The following is a 16,595-nucleotide window of genomic DNA, read 5'->3' as shown; positions in this document are numbered from 1 at the left end:
GTGAAACGGAAATATCACAAAAAAACACTGCCAGCATCCCAGAACATGACTCACACTGCGTAAGTACCAGATCACTACATTTAGAAGATTCTCGTCTGGTTATTTTGTGTGGATAGATCAAGCACTCTGAATCTCCATTTGCTGAAGGAAGCAGACTGAGCGCCAGGGCTCCTAACTTGGTAGTCACCTCCTGTGCTAGTTAACTTCAGGCAAGTCACTGCATATCTCTACACTACCATTTCCAAATGCAAAACTAATTACACTAATCCCTTTTCTGCAGCACTTAAACATCTATGGATGAAAAGAATTATCCTAAGAATATTAGAGCAAAGAAGTAAAATACTGCATGGGAAGCCAGGGCCAAGTCTCTTCTGTCAATCTATCCCTTCTGACATGTATAAACTCTTCAAGAAAGAAATTACTACAAAATGCTGTTTAAAATTGATGGACCTTCCTGAGCAGAGTAAAATGGGGAACTGATAAGGGAAAACCACTGATAGAAGAGAAGGAAAGATGTAAACTGTCCTAAGGGCCAGATTTTCAAAGATGTCTGCAAACAGATATGAGGTCCATTCATGATGAGATTTTCAGAACCAACGTTTATTTAGTGCCGCTAACATCAATTGCAGCTAATTAGTGCTGCCTTTGCAGACAACTGCAACTTTAATCACTCTAATCATTGAATCTGACCTCAAGTAAACAAACTAAAACAACACTGTTTAATGTTGCTTGTATGACTATTGTGGAAAACTTTAGACAGAAATGTGACTTTTAAACTGCAGTTTAGCAAGCCATAAATACTAATGAGATCATGTGCTGTTTTGTCTTGTGATAATTTTTTCCTACTAAAATCTTGCTTCTTTTTTTAACCTAATAAGCACATCAGTAGTCTAAGCACATTCATTGTTCAAAGTTTAAATTTACAGCTAAAATAAAGAGGTTGCTTACCAATAACCAGAATTGAGACACGAATTCTTCATGTATATTCAAACTACTGGGCTACATATGTGTCCTTTCACTTAAGACTAGTCTTGTATCTTTGCAACAAATAAGTATATAAGGTACTGACTGTGCCACTTTTGGTTTCCTCCCAACCATAAAAAGTCAGATAAATTTTAAAAATTCTGAGGGAGAACAAAGTAATGAAAATAGAAAACACTAATGTGAACTAAATATATTTTTTAGAAGTTGCCTGTTGGTAAATCACCTCTTTTTCTATTTTGAGTGCACTAGTACAATTTATCGTAGTGACTTCAACAGCTACACCTGGCCACAAAGCACCTGAGGGCATGGAGTCTTTTACAGAAACCATTCTAGTACTAAGAGCATATGGTGAAGCTACTGATGGATCTATAGATAGCATCACCTCCAGTACCTCAACTGTTTCTTAACAATGTTTTGTTCTCTAGAGAAGTACTCTGTAGTGACAGTGGGAGATTCATCTTAGCAGTCTGATAGCGAATTTTGACACAGTCACCAACTGACTTCGACAGTCTGTGTGGAAATGGCTGAACTGTTAAACCCCCCAGAAAACACACAATGAATAGCCTGAAGCATTTAAATGTGTGAATACAGAAGTAGACAACCCACAACATAAAAGTATAAAATAACAAATTCTGCTTTAGAGGCAGAACCAGCAATGAAATTTTTGAGTTTAAATAAAACCGGCTGATTAAAAAGTATAATTCTACCATGATTTGAGACAGAAAATGAAGAATGTTATTCATAGGAACATATGTGGCTCCTGCAAAAGCCTCTGAGGAAGTGGCCTTGATGAAAGCAGAAGCAGTAAACACCAAGCCCAAGACCTTAATGAAGCTAAGTGAGAATTCAAACTCTTTTAGCCTTAAGCAGATATTCCATAACAGCTTTAATAAATGATACAGAAGGAGGAAAAAAAAAAAGGTAAGAAGCCACATGGATCTCATTCCCATAATGTGCAGCATGTGGACGCTGGATGGCTTTCCTCATTGAAGTATTCCTGATTTTTTTTCATAGGAAAAAGTCCACAGATGACAAAAAAATATCCAGCTAGACAGACACTAAAGTGGGTAAGATACCTGTCTGTCCCAAAGCACTGACAAATGGGGCTTCAATCCTTTCACTTACACATGACAGGTTGGCTGACGTCACAAGGGCTTGTCATGGCATTTTCACTGGGTTTCATACAGAAGAAATAGGTAAAATTATTTAAGTTGGGTTACACAGGAAAATTCTTTCCAAAAACAAGGCCAAGCCATTGAACAGACAAAAATTAAAAGAACAGCAATTTTCAGAAGCACATACATTGTCGTAAATCTTTCTGTTGCGGAAGTACATAGTACATTATTTACTATTTTTACTAGAAATGAAGTTATGTAAAAACAACTACTAACAATAAGAAACACCAGTGTTAATATGCAAATTCTAAGATATCTTCAAAACAATTTTTTCCATTTCTAGAAAAACAAAGAAACCCTAAACCTCTTTTTGTGAACAATCTATTTGAGTTGGGTATGATTTCACTCACAAATACTAGTCAAAAGCACTTTTCTTGAAATCATTTTCAAAATGAAAACTGCTTTTCCATCTACTTCTAATATCTTTGTCTAATGGGGTATATACACACTGGATTAAACATCTCTAAATAAACAAGTTATTTTTAGGATAACACTGCGACAGTTCTTGTAAATATTAGACTGCTATGGTTATGCAGTATGGTCTAATACTGGATTATTTTGAAGTCCTCTGGAAATCTATTCTTGGTTAATATTGACTATTAATACCCATCAGTTTTAAGAGCAAGCTTGCAGCTTTGAAGCTCATATCTCTACAAAATAACTCTCCACAACAGGATGTGGCTTGGGTTCTTTTTCACCGACATCTTAGTCTACAGTAACAAACAGCAAGTCCTTCCTACTGTAATTTAAGCAGGATTCTGAGAGACTGAGTGGTAAATGATAAAATATGCCTTTGTATGTAGAAGAGAAACATTTCTGTGCCAGCAGTTGATTGCCACGTGCAGATCTGTGATTGCCTAAGTCCTTTTGACATCACCGCATAAATTGGCTCCCGCTCCCTTGTTGACACACATGTAAAATCCATGCATGATAACCTTGTAAAAATATATACAGTTTAACTACAATACAAACAAGCATTATTTCTCCCACCAGTGAATTATATCCATTCCTGCTGCATAATATATCATATGTTTAACAGTGCACACTACTCAGCAACTTAACCTATTTCATAAACTCTGAAAACCTACCTCTTCTATGAATGCTATTACTGACTATGCCACTTCATATTTTTTCTGTACTGTATCATGCCACACTTTATTCATGCACAAATACTAAATGTAATTTGGAGCAGGGATTTTCCTAACTTTTTTTATCCTGTGCTGTTATTTTATATGTTTCCAAGTACATATGCATTACTATTTAAATAAACAACAGTAACAAAATCCAGATGAAACTTTACAGAAATGTAGGTACTCAGAATGTAATTAGCCAAACTGGAATTCAGCCAGGCCAACATCCCTACTCTTGTGGAAAACACCAACAAATCATACAAATGGCTTGAATGGGTCAAAATCATAAGTACATAAATATATACTTTAAATGAAATTTCCAAACACAGTACACCATCATCTATCACTTTCTGATTATCTAGCACAGCTATCAAAGGTGCTAGAACTTCATTAGCAAACGCCGTCTCAAGGCTACCTCCATTGCAGCCTGCTGTAGTCTGAGATGCAGGAAGTGAAGGTCATCATTTAAATTCAAGACAAAGAGACTGTAAATCAGCACTTCTGCCCGATGTGGGGGTTCCTGCGACAGCAGCTCACCAGCAGCTCTCCACCCGGTCTGGCAGCTCAGGTAATTTCATAAATTCAGTGGAACTCAGAAGAAACGTTGGAAACCAGGGCTGTAATTTCATGCTGTCAAGAGCTCTTTTTGTTTCCCAAGTTTAGCAACATAGATGTGAAAATGTTTGATAACCACTGCAATATTGCACTTCATGTATTGTTTGATAATCATCTGGTCACCACACCCACCTGAACGGGCTGAGCTCACGGGGACGCTTGTTTGCTCTCCTGCCAGGACTTTAGCCTTCTTTAACACCCTGTCCTTTGACAGCTCCTAAACTGCAATTCAGCCACCCAAAGCTGCTTTTAAGAGGCATCTTCAGCTCTTCAAAACCTGAAAGTATGTTGCATTAACACTGACACTTTGCTTTTATTGTCACTGAATTCTCATTTTCCTTTGACATGCAGCTGATTTCAGCACCTTTCTTTCTTTAACCTCACCGAGTTGCCTTCCATGACTGAATCCCCTATTTAGTGGTAAAGAAATCCACAGTGAGGACACAGCACATTCGTCTGAGTTTGCAGCCCTTTCAATGTTCTTCCAAAAGGAAGAGAGCAAAAGTATCAGATCCCTATTTCAACTGGCTCAGTGAGGTCTTACTCAGCAGTGGGATGGCATTCATGAAACCTTTAGTCAAATTTCTCCTCTACTGTCGGACTCCTCATGTACATATATCATGACATTACTTCAAAAAAGGAATGACATCCCAGAATTCCCAGGTGTAAGTATAACAAGAAGTTGTACCAAAATTGTAATAAACTAACATGATAAAGCAGAGGAGCTATTAGAAGTTGGAGAGTGAAACCATTGAAAAATTCACTAAATAAACACCAAATAAGATGAACAACTGACGCTCTCCTTTGTTCAGAGTCTCCCTGCTGAATGTACAGAGAGATACTTAACACGATCATAGCCTCTCATCTGATGAAGCTTTCAGTGTACATCAGGAAAGCACAAGGAAATACGCCAAGGGATCCAGACACAAACAGATGGAATTGGCACGTCTGGATTCTGAGCCTTCATCGAACAAGAGGGAAATACAGTTCCCATGTTCATATGAAACACGACTTTCTTGTTCCACCTGCACTCAGACAGATAACAATACCTCACAAGAGCATGAACTTCCCTTTTCATCTCTACAGAGAAATAACTGAAAAGCACACGGGTGACCCTTTAAAAAACTGCTGGTGCCAAGTGCATCACTGCCAAGGAATTTACCATCTCTCCCTGGACAAGATACTTGCCTATTGCATACCAAGGGGAGATTTATTTCATTGTGAGTAACTCCCTCAGAAAATACAGGACACTTAAAAGCATCATGACATTTTCCTCTGCTTTTCACTGCCACCTATTAGCTGCTGCTACACTTATTTCCCTTTTTATGTATTTAGATTACTGGGTTTCTATAGTTGCAGCATTTAAGTCTAAGCTATTAAGTTTTCTAGTGCTGTTGACATAAAATACAAACTTCTCCCACTTTCTTTCACATTATTATACTTACAGAATAAGCCATTTTCAGAGTAATATTTAAATTCAGAAAGTTATTTGGGCTTATAATTTTAAAATGTGGCTTTCATTTTCATGCTCACAAACTATATCTGTTATGAAAATATTTCATAGCAAGCTGCTGCCTAATTAGATGACTTAAACTCTGTATTTAAAAGAACTGCCAAAGAATATAAAAATCAGATTTTTTCTTTGTTTGCTATGATGTGCTTTTTTCTACTTATATGATGTACAGGACAAAAAACAGTTGAGTGATAAGACCATGAATTCACATTGTGTTTTCCTTTATAATGTTCATCAGCTAACTGGGGTGTTCATAGGTTGTTTTTCTTTTTTGTTTTCTTTTTTTTTTTTTTTTCCCCAAAAGCAACATTTAGAAGCCAATAACCCAAAGTGTATTACTGAACACTTTAACAGTGTCCAATAGGTAGAAGACCTAGCTGCACACTGATTAAATGATTTAACTGCTAGATCAATGAATGCAGCATGAATTAAAATGGCTGCAAGCTTTTCCGGGCATAAGATCAGACCTAAAAAATAGATACCTTACTTTTTATTTCACATTTCAAAGAAAATGCAATAATTTCTTTTAAAAAGAAAAAAGATACGTGTTTTCCTGACAGAAATAACACAGCTTTATTCTAATATATAGTGACTAAACCATATATTTTAATTGTCAAAGATCTGACTACATTTTGCCATTCTCATACTGAATAACCTCACTCAAGGAAAAAGCAGTCTCTGCTCAGGAAACATAATGGTGTTAGGATTTGGTCCAAAGTGAACTATTATCTCACGCGTGAAGATAATGAATGTTAATTTAAAATAATGTTCTTTCAACTCCAGGGTTTTTTTCATATAATCAATCAGGCCTGAAAGTGTGTGCATGCGCGCTCTCTCTCACATGCACTCTCTCTGTCACTCACCCATAAATACTTCATTTTATATTCTCATTCCCAGAGATTCAGAAAATTTTCTGCAGGTGTAAACTAATATTGCTCCACTAAAGTCAACAGAGCTGCACCAAATGACATTAGCAAAGTCAGTGGTCCTGCCTCCTGTCTCCTGTGACAAGGCTGTACCTGACTTCCACTTAATGTCCATCTCACAACAAACTCTCCCTTTCTTCCTTTCAAATGTGCATTTCCCAGCTCTTACTGGTACTCAACAGACAACCACTATGGCCTTTCACTAACTCGACCCTCAAGGTCTCTTATCTCCACCAAATCCCTCAGAGAAGCAGGTATGACATGGCTCTTTTCTGCAACCTAGGAAGAAGCTCTCGGAAAGTGCAAAGACAAAAAGCACTGCAGTGGGAGGCTGCAAGGCATGTAGAGAGGACAGAACAGGCTTGACCTAAAAAGCAGTAGGCTTCAACATTACAGCTAAAATACTCATCTACTACAGGAAAGAGAAATTAACACATTAAAAAAATGGAACAAATAAAACTTCTACATTTAGACTATCGCTCCTGTAAAAACAGGAGCCATAATCTAAATTACTGCTGTTTGGAAATAGTACAGAAAACAAGTATTCTGTAGCTTTCAACCTCAGCAAATTGCCTGATTTTTGACACCTTTTTAGGAGACATCTGATGGCTGGAAACAAGACTCTGGATTACATGACATGCTAGTTTGATCAAGAAAGGCAGTTCTCCTGAAGAAGAGCCAAGCAGAAATTTGGATACCATTCCTTCCCACTGGCCCAGGAAACACTGTAACTGCTTATCCACTAATTTGGCAGAGCAAACCATGTTCAGCTCCTCACTCCTTGGTGCACCTGTACTCCAAGCATCTGCGCCACCACGCACCTTTAGCTGATATTTATTGGTATTTCCTGTGCCTGTGTGAGGAACAAAAATCCTTCCATTTTATTGAAAGCTCCATGTTTTCAGGAATTAGTGCTACAACTTAGGCTAATATTTGGTTGACCGGAAATGTGGGTATTTTTACAATACTTTTTAAAACTATTGAGAAAAAGAATATCAGCATGAATTTAAAAAATCAATAAAACTGGTTCCTGGAGATGGTTGGCTCTTAATCTGTATTTCCTAAAAGGTGCAAGTTCAATAAAAAGAGGAAATCTCATGTCTGGAACCAGAGAGAAGTTAGGAGTATGCTTCCAATTAGGACATTTACAAAGAAGCCTTCTGGGAGCCAGGAGAGTGGAAAGTGTGCAGGAAAACGAAGAATCTCTTTCTTACAACAAGTATTTCCTGTAAGTCTATTTACTTCAGGTCAGTGTAAGCAGAAGATGAAGACAAAGCTACAAAACTGAAAGACACAATTACAGATTGAGAGTGTCCATGTTTCTCACTTTCCAACACTGTCAGTCTGAAATGCTCCCAGGTATGCATCAGCACTCTCCTTCAGAAAGTAATGTCAGTGAAACAAAACATTTTCTTTTAACACGCAAACAAAGAAACAAACAATATTTTAATATGGCAGCTTTTAAACAGCCTGATATTCCATTCTAGTCAGACTGCTAAGAGGTGGGACATCCTGAGTTATCTGTGAGCAAAGTGTACATCCCTTCTCATTGTTCCTCACATTTCACTATGACCAAGAAAAGTTTTGAGAAAGCTATTTTTATTTGGGAAAATAAATTAAATTATCTTTTTTTTTTCAATATTAGTGCCAATGCCAAATTATTCAGTGTGCTGTATTATATTCAAGGGTCAGCTTGCATGTGATGACTGACACCAAAGCTTCCCGAGAAAAGGTCCATGCAGCCAGTTCTTAGGAACGTCCTAAATTCTCAACTATAGTTATGTGAAGCTAAAAATGGTGCCAATCTGGTTCCTAGGAAAACAACTAATAACAATTCTTCGCTTTTAATTAAAAAGAAAGAAAAAAAGTTTTCTGCAATTTTGAGTGTTTAACAAAGAAGGAATAGAAGCACAAGGTGAGGAGAACATTACCCACTCTAAACAATTTGTTGCATGGAGCAAAAAGGATTGCCTAGATTTGCCTACTGTTGTCAGGTAAATGATAAGAACAGGATGAATCAAGAAAACTTTCAGAATTCAGGTTTTTAATTTATGTTATATGGGAAAAAAAATTGATTACTTAATCTGCTTGCACATTCACAATTTCTGTAATTTTGAAACAGTGTTAAAATACAGTTTCCTGACATATCTGTTTTCTAGCTTTCCTAATAAATATATTATTAAAAATAAACCTTTCTTCTCATAATAGTATTGGCTTTTCCAGTAGAAATTTCTTCTTTTACCATTTTCTTTATCTATAATTAAGGTTTTCTATAACACACAGGATTTAAGATATACAGAAAATGGCAGAAATCACTAACAGTGATCACTAACACTAATCCACGTTTTCTCTGTTCTTTTCAAAAGCAGTTAATTCCCTCAAAGACTAATGTACATGTAGGAAAAGTGCCTTAGCTTCAATGAAAATCATCAATGTAAAATTTAGCATGTGCAAAAAACCCAACAGTCATACTGTTAATATTGAGAAGGCATAAAAATGCCCATGTAACACCGCTATGCAGCTCCATTAAAAGAATTAAAAATACAGCATTACATAAAATTGTATTGGCAAATTTTAACTGTGTTCTTCCTGGAATACTGGAGTCATACATAAGGTTTTAATTTTTAAAACTATTTTGTGAAACTAAACTTATTCATCAGTATGCTCCAAGGCCTATGCATTTTCATGCCTGTGGGAAACAAGTGCCTATATGATCAAGGTCTCCATCATTATATTAATATTAATCTATGGGTAACAATGAATTTTCTGCAGTGAATAGTGAATATCAATTTTCATCAGTGAACAATCAGTGACTGTGTGGCCTGTGATTACATTTTAAGAAATAGCAATTCCTTTGTTTTGATTTTGTACAATTTTGAACCTGGATCCTAGTAATTGCTTGGGGGAAGGAGATTATGCATAAACTCTGGGTTTCAACTTGTCTCTGAAGTCAATGACAGCTCATAAGACACTGATCACAAAATTAACAACCGACCAGAAGGAAAACTGGAGAAACCCCCCACCATTCTGAGGCAGAATTTCCACTTTAATTTGTGCATGTGAATGCACACACTGCAGTGTTATGCAAGGCACAGACTCTCTCCTCTTCGGAAGTTTTCTTTTACAAGCAATGACACCAAGAAAATAGTAATAAGGCACAAGCAGCCAATGCAGGCTTGGCTGGTGCTTGGTTTCTGACTTGAGAAGCATCTGTAATTGCAAACAGGTATCTGTAGTGTGAGATCCTCTTTTACTGAATGCATAAATGTTGTGTGAGACTTAACAGAAAATGATAGCGTGCTAAGAAAGATAAAGCTCTCAGATCAGTCTCTTAGATCTTAAAGATTTGTTGAGCAATAAACATATCTTACATACTTTTAATTTCTTTTTCACTGTATGCTATTTCTAGCTACTCTGGGACTCTGCTAATCATTTTCTCTCAACTCCATTTTGTTTCACTTACTCGCTTTTCCAGAAGGTTCAAATAAAACCTAAGGTTGACAGATAAGAATCACTCAGCTAAAATTAGTAAACTAAGTGCCATGTCCCGTGAGTCACAGCATGCAACTCCCATCCACCTCTCTTTAAAAGACCAGATAACAATGCCATGCCCTAAGTTAACGGGATCAAATACCCACTTGCCAAAACACTGCTTTGGAGTACTACACCTACTAGCAGAGTCCTACAGTCTGTAACCAAAACATAGTTCAGTCAGCTGCATTAAAATCACAGATGTGAATATAATGCAAGTAGGTTTAATATTTAACATATTAACAAATATAGGAGAAATGAGAGGTAAGCAGGAATATGTTTAACTCTTCTTTTTTTCAATTACTAGACCTCAAATCAATAGTATCCTATTATGGGTAAAAAATAAATTAGAGCCCAGTCCTTTGCATGCAAAAAAATGCAATTTCCACAAAAAAAAGGTGAATGGGATATTACTGGTATTTTTGTTGTATATTTAAATTAATTTTTAATGAACTAGTGGATTTTAGTACTTTAAATTTCACTGTGTCTGGTGTTGAAATTATTTTTAAGAATTAGTCTTATATAATACTACAAGTGAGAGTTGTATGAAGACTCATAATCATTAATTCACAATGTTTTATTCTGCAATTATTTAACCTTGGAATTTCAAACTGGATACAGTGTAAAGGTATATGCAAAGATATTCTGATTGTTAGTAAGTATACCAATAAACCATATTTTACTTATATTTTTAAATATATTTCTAATTTTGAAATTACAAGTATAACTGCCTTTTTAACCAATAGTATACTTTTCTCTGCATTTTCATAACAAACACTTTTGCATTCTAGTGAAATGTAAAATGAGAGATTGGAAGAAAATCAAAACCAGTCTTTTTATACACAAAACTCTCAATGGCTACACTTTGTTCTTATCTACATGGTATAGCTATGGGATCAGGCTCCAATGGGATATTACCAAAGCTGGCTAAAATTAGACACCATGAGCTTTAACTTGGGTTCATGGACATGTCAGTATGTATCACCACTGCGCCTGCTGTCGCCTGCCCATAGGACTTAAAAGACCCTGGTAGTTTCAGGGAGAAAAAAAAGAGAATAAATAAATATGAATGAAATCTTACTAAAATGCTAGGTTTACCCTTAAATTTTTTTTCATATAATTCAATATTCGCAGCATGATAGAAATAAACAAGAAGACAGAGTTCAGGCTTTCACAACTTACTTGCTGGCAGACATTGGTTTAAATAGATGATAAAATTGTGTTTAAAGACTACGATTGAAAATACGGTGAAAAAAATGGGCTTGCTCCAGCTCTGGTGTTTCTGGGAGCTGCCTGTGGAGAGGCCTTGGAAATCAGATGGCCCCGTGTGCCACAGGAGTTCAGCTGTGCAGGCTTGAGGCCACAGTGGTTATTGTACTGTACACAGCCACTCTGGTGTCAATCAGTCTACTCCCAGTTACCTGCACTACACCCAGGAATTAAGGGGTTTGTGGAGTTTACCACATTTGTTTTGCATTTCTTATACTCTCACCAATAACAAATAAAGAAATTCCTGAAAAATGGAGTCATTACGTCATCTTATAAATTACCTATTTTGCAGGCTGTACTCTCACGACTGGAAAATTAAACCTTAAAACAATAACCCAATTATGAGCTAAATTTACATTCAACTGATGAAAAATGATCCAGAACCTGACAAGAACAATCTTTGCTCACAATGTTTAGCACAAGCAACACTTGACAGCCTAAAATGTATGAGCTATATGAAAGATGACATACGTTGCACTGCCCAGCTACCAAGGGCACCACGCTCCAGGTACTACACACGTACAATGGGAGTGTTCACCACATCCTGAGACTAAACAAACCCAACAAAAACCGAGGCACAAAACCTTCTGCAGATAAAGAACATGATCTGACATTACCTCCTAAACAATCAGGGCAAGAAGAATGGCTAAACAAAGTCCTGTTATATGGAAGGAAAACCACTGCAATTAATAAAATCAGGGGTCAGGATTTCAAATAAATTTATGTATTTGCTGGATAGATATGAAAAAAATTGCTCCAACAATTCTGACCTAACTTTTGAAAAAATCTCCAAAGCCTACTTCATTCAGGAAAGTAAAACCTTGTGTGCATTTGGCCAGTAATTTTAAACAATTCCACATTTTACCAACCAAGTTCATCACTGGTGTGAGGCACGTATGCCTTGCACAGATTAATTTTGTTTATAGTTCTAGTTAGCATTTGTAACAACCCACATTATGGGTAAAATACAAGTTTTACTGACATTTATGCTAATCTGGATCCAGCTAAAAAGTCATTTAAGAAGCAAACCAGAAATTTCCCAAAAACATCTTCATCATCACCTTTCACACACTTTCACATCACAGCACACTTTCAGAACTTTTAGCCTGGACTGATTGACACTGCCTGAAGTCCTCATAGACTTCCAGAGATAAATGTTCTGAAACACTGTGGAAGGCAGATACTATGAAAACTAGTTACAGGTATGTCCAAAATTCGTGAACTTTAGCTGACTGAAGTTGGGTCCTCCATTTCAAAACATGTCTGCTAATTCTAAAATTCCCCCTCATTCTCAAACTGCGTGAAATGAGACAATTTGCTAACTAACTAGATAATGCAGACATCTATGGGGGCATTTAGTTACCTAAAATTAAGGGAACATCTTCAATGTTAACTTTCATCTAGTTCCTTTTGAAGTATTTTATTCTAACCCAGTGACTGCAGATGGCACAGTTCAGTGGTCCCCAAGCTGTGGTGCACTGGTAGAAATGCTCAACAGTCTAGATGGAGCCTGAGCCAGTTCAAGATGAGTTTGAGGCCAAATTCATAGTCCATCTTCTCAGGGAGCATCACGTCACTAACCACACCCAGTATGTTTTATTTACATGCAGGCAGAAATACCAAACCCACTTCACAGCCTTTCACCTTCTCACTTGTTTTTAAGATGACCTTAGGCTGAAAACATGATCCAGGCTCTTCTGCTGCAGAAGCCTCAGGTCATCCTGAACACTCCCTTCTCCTCTCTGCTCCAAGGCAGGGGAAAACCCAGGACACCTGAACAGTAGATGCCCACAGAATGTCTACTGCCTGCAAACAGTGTGGACACAACAGCACATGACCTTCCAGTCACATACCGGCTGCACAGCAATTCCAGTCATGAAATTCTTGTCACTCCAATAGTGCTCATTTTTTGTCCTGAAAAGTTATGAAGCATTGCTCTAGCTCATACTACAGAAGGACTAAGTCAAACTACTAGGAATTTTGATTTATGGTGAACAAACTCAATTTGGTTTTTTACATTTATATTTAATAGCTGGAAGTGCTTGCTTAGATTTAAAAAACAAAACAAACAACACCTTCAGAGGTGAACTGTAAAATTTTCGCTAAAAAGCTTCAAACTGTCAAAGAGTATCTTCTATCACCAACGTTTTCAGACCCCCACCCAACATCCACAGACTCACAACTCCCCTTACAAAGCTGACTTCAACACAAGACAATTTCCATCACACTATCCAGTTCATGAGGTGGAGTGGAAGAGTAATTTTTCTCTCTGAGACCTTTGCTACTGAAACCCATACCAAGTATCAGCTGCAGATGCAGAGACCACCATCCATAGCACACCCAACAGTCATCAACACAGTCACTTTTTTCTCCACTCACTAAAACCAAACTCATCATCAGCAAGATCAAGTGCTCTCTGTTGAGCTACTTACCCCGTGAACCATTCCCTTCCCTCCCTTCCCCATGCAACTATCTGGCCAAAGCAGAGAGGGTTTGTTTAGGCATGGAAAAGCTGACATTTTAAGGCCATAGATCCACAGTGGGAATTAATTAATGCCATAAATCCCATAGAAGTGGGAATTATGTGGTGGGCACTTCCACTTTTATACAAAACATTAGTCAGCAAACAATCTACTTCCCTAAAGACTTTCTGTAACACAGTCAAGAGTGGCTGATAATTATAAAAAAAAAAAAAAAAAGTGGAGAGATGCCAGGTCCTTCACACTGAAGGATGAGGAACTAGAAGAACCCAAAGGAGTGCAACCTGAACCACAAACTGGCATTTCTCCTCCCATTTTCCTCCCTCCTGACACCTGTCTCAGCATTCACCCCTAAAGAATTAAATGATGTCCTACAAAAGCAACAGAAATGAAAAAATATCAGCATTATCTAGGACAAGAAAGCATTTACTACTCTTTTTCTTTTCTACTGCAATAGGATCTTCTTAAAACTACAAAAAATAGAATTACTCCCACAATACAGAGACCATGCCAGATGATTCCAGGTTAAATCATAAAACCAACCAGCACTGAATTAAAGTTTTTTCACTCCTTTTCCTCTTCTCAAGCCACCCCATATCCAGCACCTGTAAAGTTCACAGAAGACCAAAAACAAATTCCCAAAGTCTGCTGGTTTCAGGATAAGCCCCAAAAGACACACGAAGTTTCCCAAATCTTTAACATCAGCATTTTACAGGGGGGCTGCTGTCTGGAGCACACGAAAGGTCAGGAAAGCGCACCGAAACTCCTCATCATCCTTACCACGGGCACTCCCACACCTACACTTCCATCCTTTCCCCGAAAAGAAAGGAGACAGGCCTCTGAGCAGCTCTGAGGGAGGCGGAGAAGGCGAACACCCCACAAAGTGCACCGAGGGAGTTATCTGCAAACACGGCTTCGGGGGTGCACACACACAAAGCTCCCCAGAACGCCGACAAAAGCGAGCCCGTCGACAAAAGCGAGCCCGTCGCCAGTTCGCATTCCCAGACCCGCCGAGTCCGGCACAGCCCCGGGAGGGCCCTTCTCGGCTGGGGGCAGCGAGGGCGCAGCTCCCGGAGGGCGCGGAGAGCCGGGGGGGAGGGGGGAGAGCGGAGAAATCGCCCCTTTTTCTCCCCAGGCCCTGCCCCAGAGCACACAAGGGAGGCGAGGAAGCCCCCGGGGGTGTGCCGGGGGACGAGGCTATCCCGGGGCCCCGGTGCCCCGCCGGGCGGCGAGGCCGTCCCGGCTACGGGGGTGGCACCGCCCGCAGCCGCCGGGCGAGGAGGGCCGGGGCTCTGAGTTCACCCTTTCCCCGTCCCCTCCCCTGTCCCCCGCGGGCACGGCAGCCATGGCCCCTCGCCCGGCCTGCGGGAACCCCGCCGTCTCTCTCCTGTGGAGCCTCAGCGCTGTCGAGCAGCTGCCATTACTCGGGCCAAGACCCGTCCTCCAAGCAGGCATCCCCCTCCCCAGCGAGGAAATGCGGTAGCGGCAGGGGTGTGTGAGCGAAAGGAAAGCGGGAGAGAGTGGGGAGCAAAGCGGTGGCCCCGCGTGTGGGAGAAAGCGGGACCGGGGGGTGACGGGGCCGAGGCCGGGCTGCACCACACCCTGCCCGGCCTCGCCTCTCACGCGAGTCCCCGGCTCCCCCGCGCCCTGCAGGCCCGCGCGGAGCGCTGGAAGCGGCGATTCTCTCCGGAGCGCCCCTCTCCCCACCCCACCTCCTCCCGCCCCGGCCCCGGGGCTGGCTGCAACTCGGCACGGGGGCACGGAGGACCCGCCGCCGCCTCCCAGCCGAAATTCGACCGGGGAAGGTGTGGGGACAAAAATAATCGCCGTTAATAATCACACGCGCTCCGCCGCCGTCCCCTTCTCCTCCTCGGTTTCCAAGCGGGCTGCCAGATAATCCTGCCCACTCCGAAAAATGAAATAATAATAATAATAAAAAAAAATCCCGCCTTCCATCTCCCCCCCGCAGCCCCACACATTTTATTATTAAGTATAATTGCTCCCCCCTCCTCATATGGCACCCCGCGGGGAAGGATTGCCCCCTCCCCTGGTGCCCAGCCCTTCCCCTGTCCCCTCTCCCCCATCTCCTTGGAACAGTGTGTACATGATTTTGTAGTTTTTTTAAGGCGCCATGTTTATAATCCTCCATCATATTAAAAAAAAAATCCACCCAGCATGAGACACGGCGTCTCTCGCACCCCAAAGCCAGGGAGGCAGACACAGAAATATCCACAGGGCTGTAAATTCACCCCCCCTCCCGCACACACACCCCTCCTCCCCAGACTTAAAAGTCTCTCTCACCTTGTTCTGCTGGCGCTGCTTCTGCTGCTGCAGGGGGGGAGAAGTTAAGCCAGGGGAAACTTTTCAATCCCTTCCCCAGGCCGCTGCTGCCTCCTCCTTCCACATATTTTTCCCCTCAGAGTTTTATTGTGTCTGAATTTTCTCTCTCTCTCTCCTCTTCTGTCTGTCCACAGTTCAGGTTTCTGGGGTAAACAGGGTTTAGGATGGTGCTAGGGATATTTGGGAGAAGGAGAACTCTAGTGGTGTCTGCTGGAGTTGCTGTTTGTTTCTTTTATTATTTTTTTTAATAATACATTTGAAACGGATCTTTAACTATTTATTATATCTTTATTATGTATGTATTTTGTCACAGTCTTCGGTCTGGACCCTCTCTTGTTGCAGAGGGAAAATGTGGTGCTTATCCGACTTGATACATGGAAATTCCTCCTATCATTAAGTCCAACTTGAAGAAATGACAGATAATGTTTTTAAAAGTAGACACTCACCTTGAGCAACAGAAACTAAAACATAGAGAATCAACGGCCTGTCTCAGAGTTGTCAACACGTCGTGAACTGTAGACCACAGAATCATAGAATCATTTAGATTGGAAAAGACCTTTATGATCATTGAGTCCAACTGTTAGCCATTCTTGCACTGCAGGGTTGGGAGATACATAGTAATACAAAATACG

General features: G+C 39.9%; 1 protein-coding gene across 3 annotated transcripts in view; it reads right to left on the bottom strand.

The window, feature by feature from the left end:
* Positions 1 to 16,137, bottom strand: part of ZMYND11 (zinc finger MYND-type containing 11) — a 105,548-nt gene extending 89,411 nt beyond the window's left edge. For 2 of the 3 annotated variants that reach the window (XM_032099446.1, XM_032099454.1), the window contains exon 1: positions 15,925 to 16,137. The gene's annotated coding sequence lies outside the window, so the exon portion shown is untranslated. The remainder of the gene's footprint in view (positions 1 to 15,924) is intronic. The other variant, XM_032099464.1, reaches the window with a different exon arrangement.
* Positions 16,138 to 16,595: the final 458 nt, after the last annotated feature.

This window comes from Corvus moneduloides, chromosome 1, assembly GCF_009650955.1.
Source record: "Corvus moneduloides isolate bCorMon1 chromosome 1, bCorMon1.pri, whole genome shotgun sequence".
Classification (NCBI taxonomy): Eukaryota; Metazoa; Chordata; class Aves; order Passeriformes; family Corvidae; genus Corvus; species Corvus moneduloides.
Note: the sequence above shows the minus strand (reverse complement) of the source record. Positions and strands in the feature narration are given on the sequence as shown.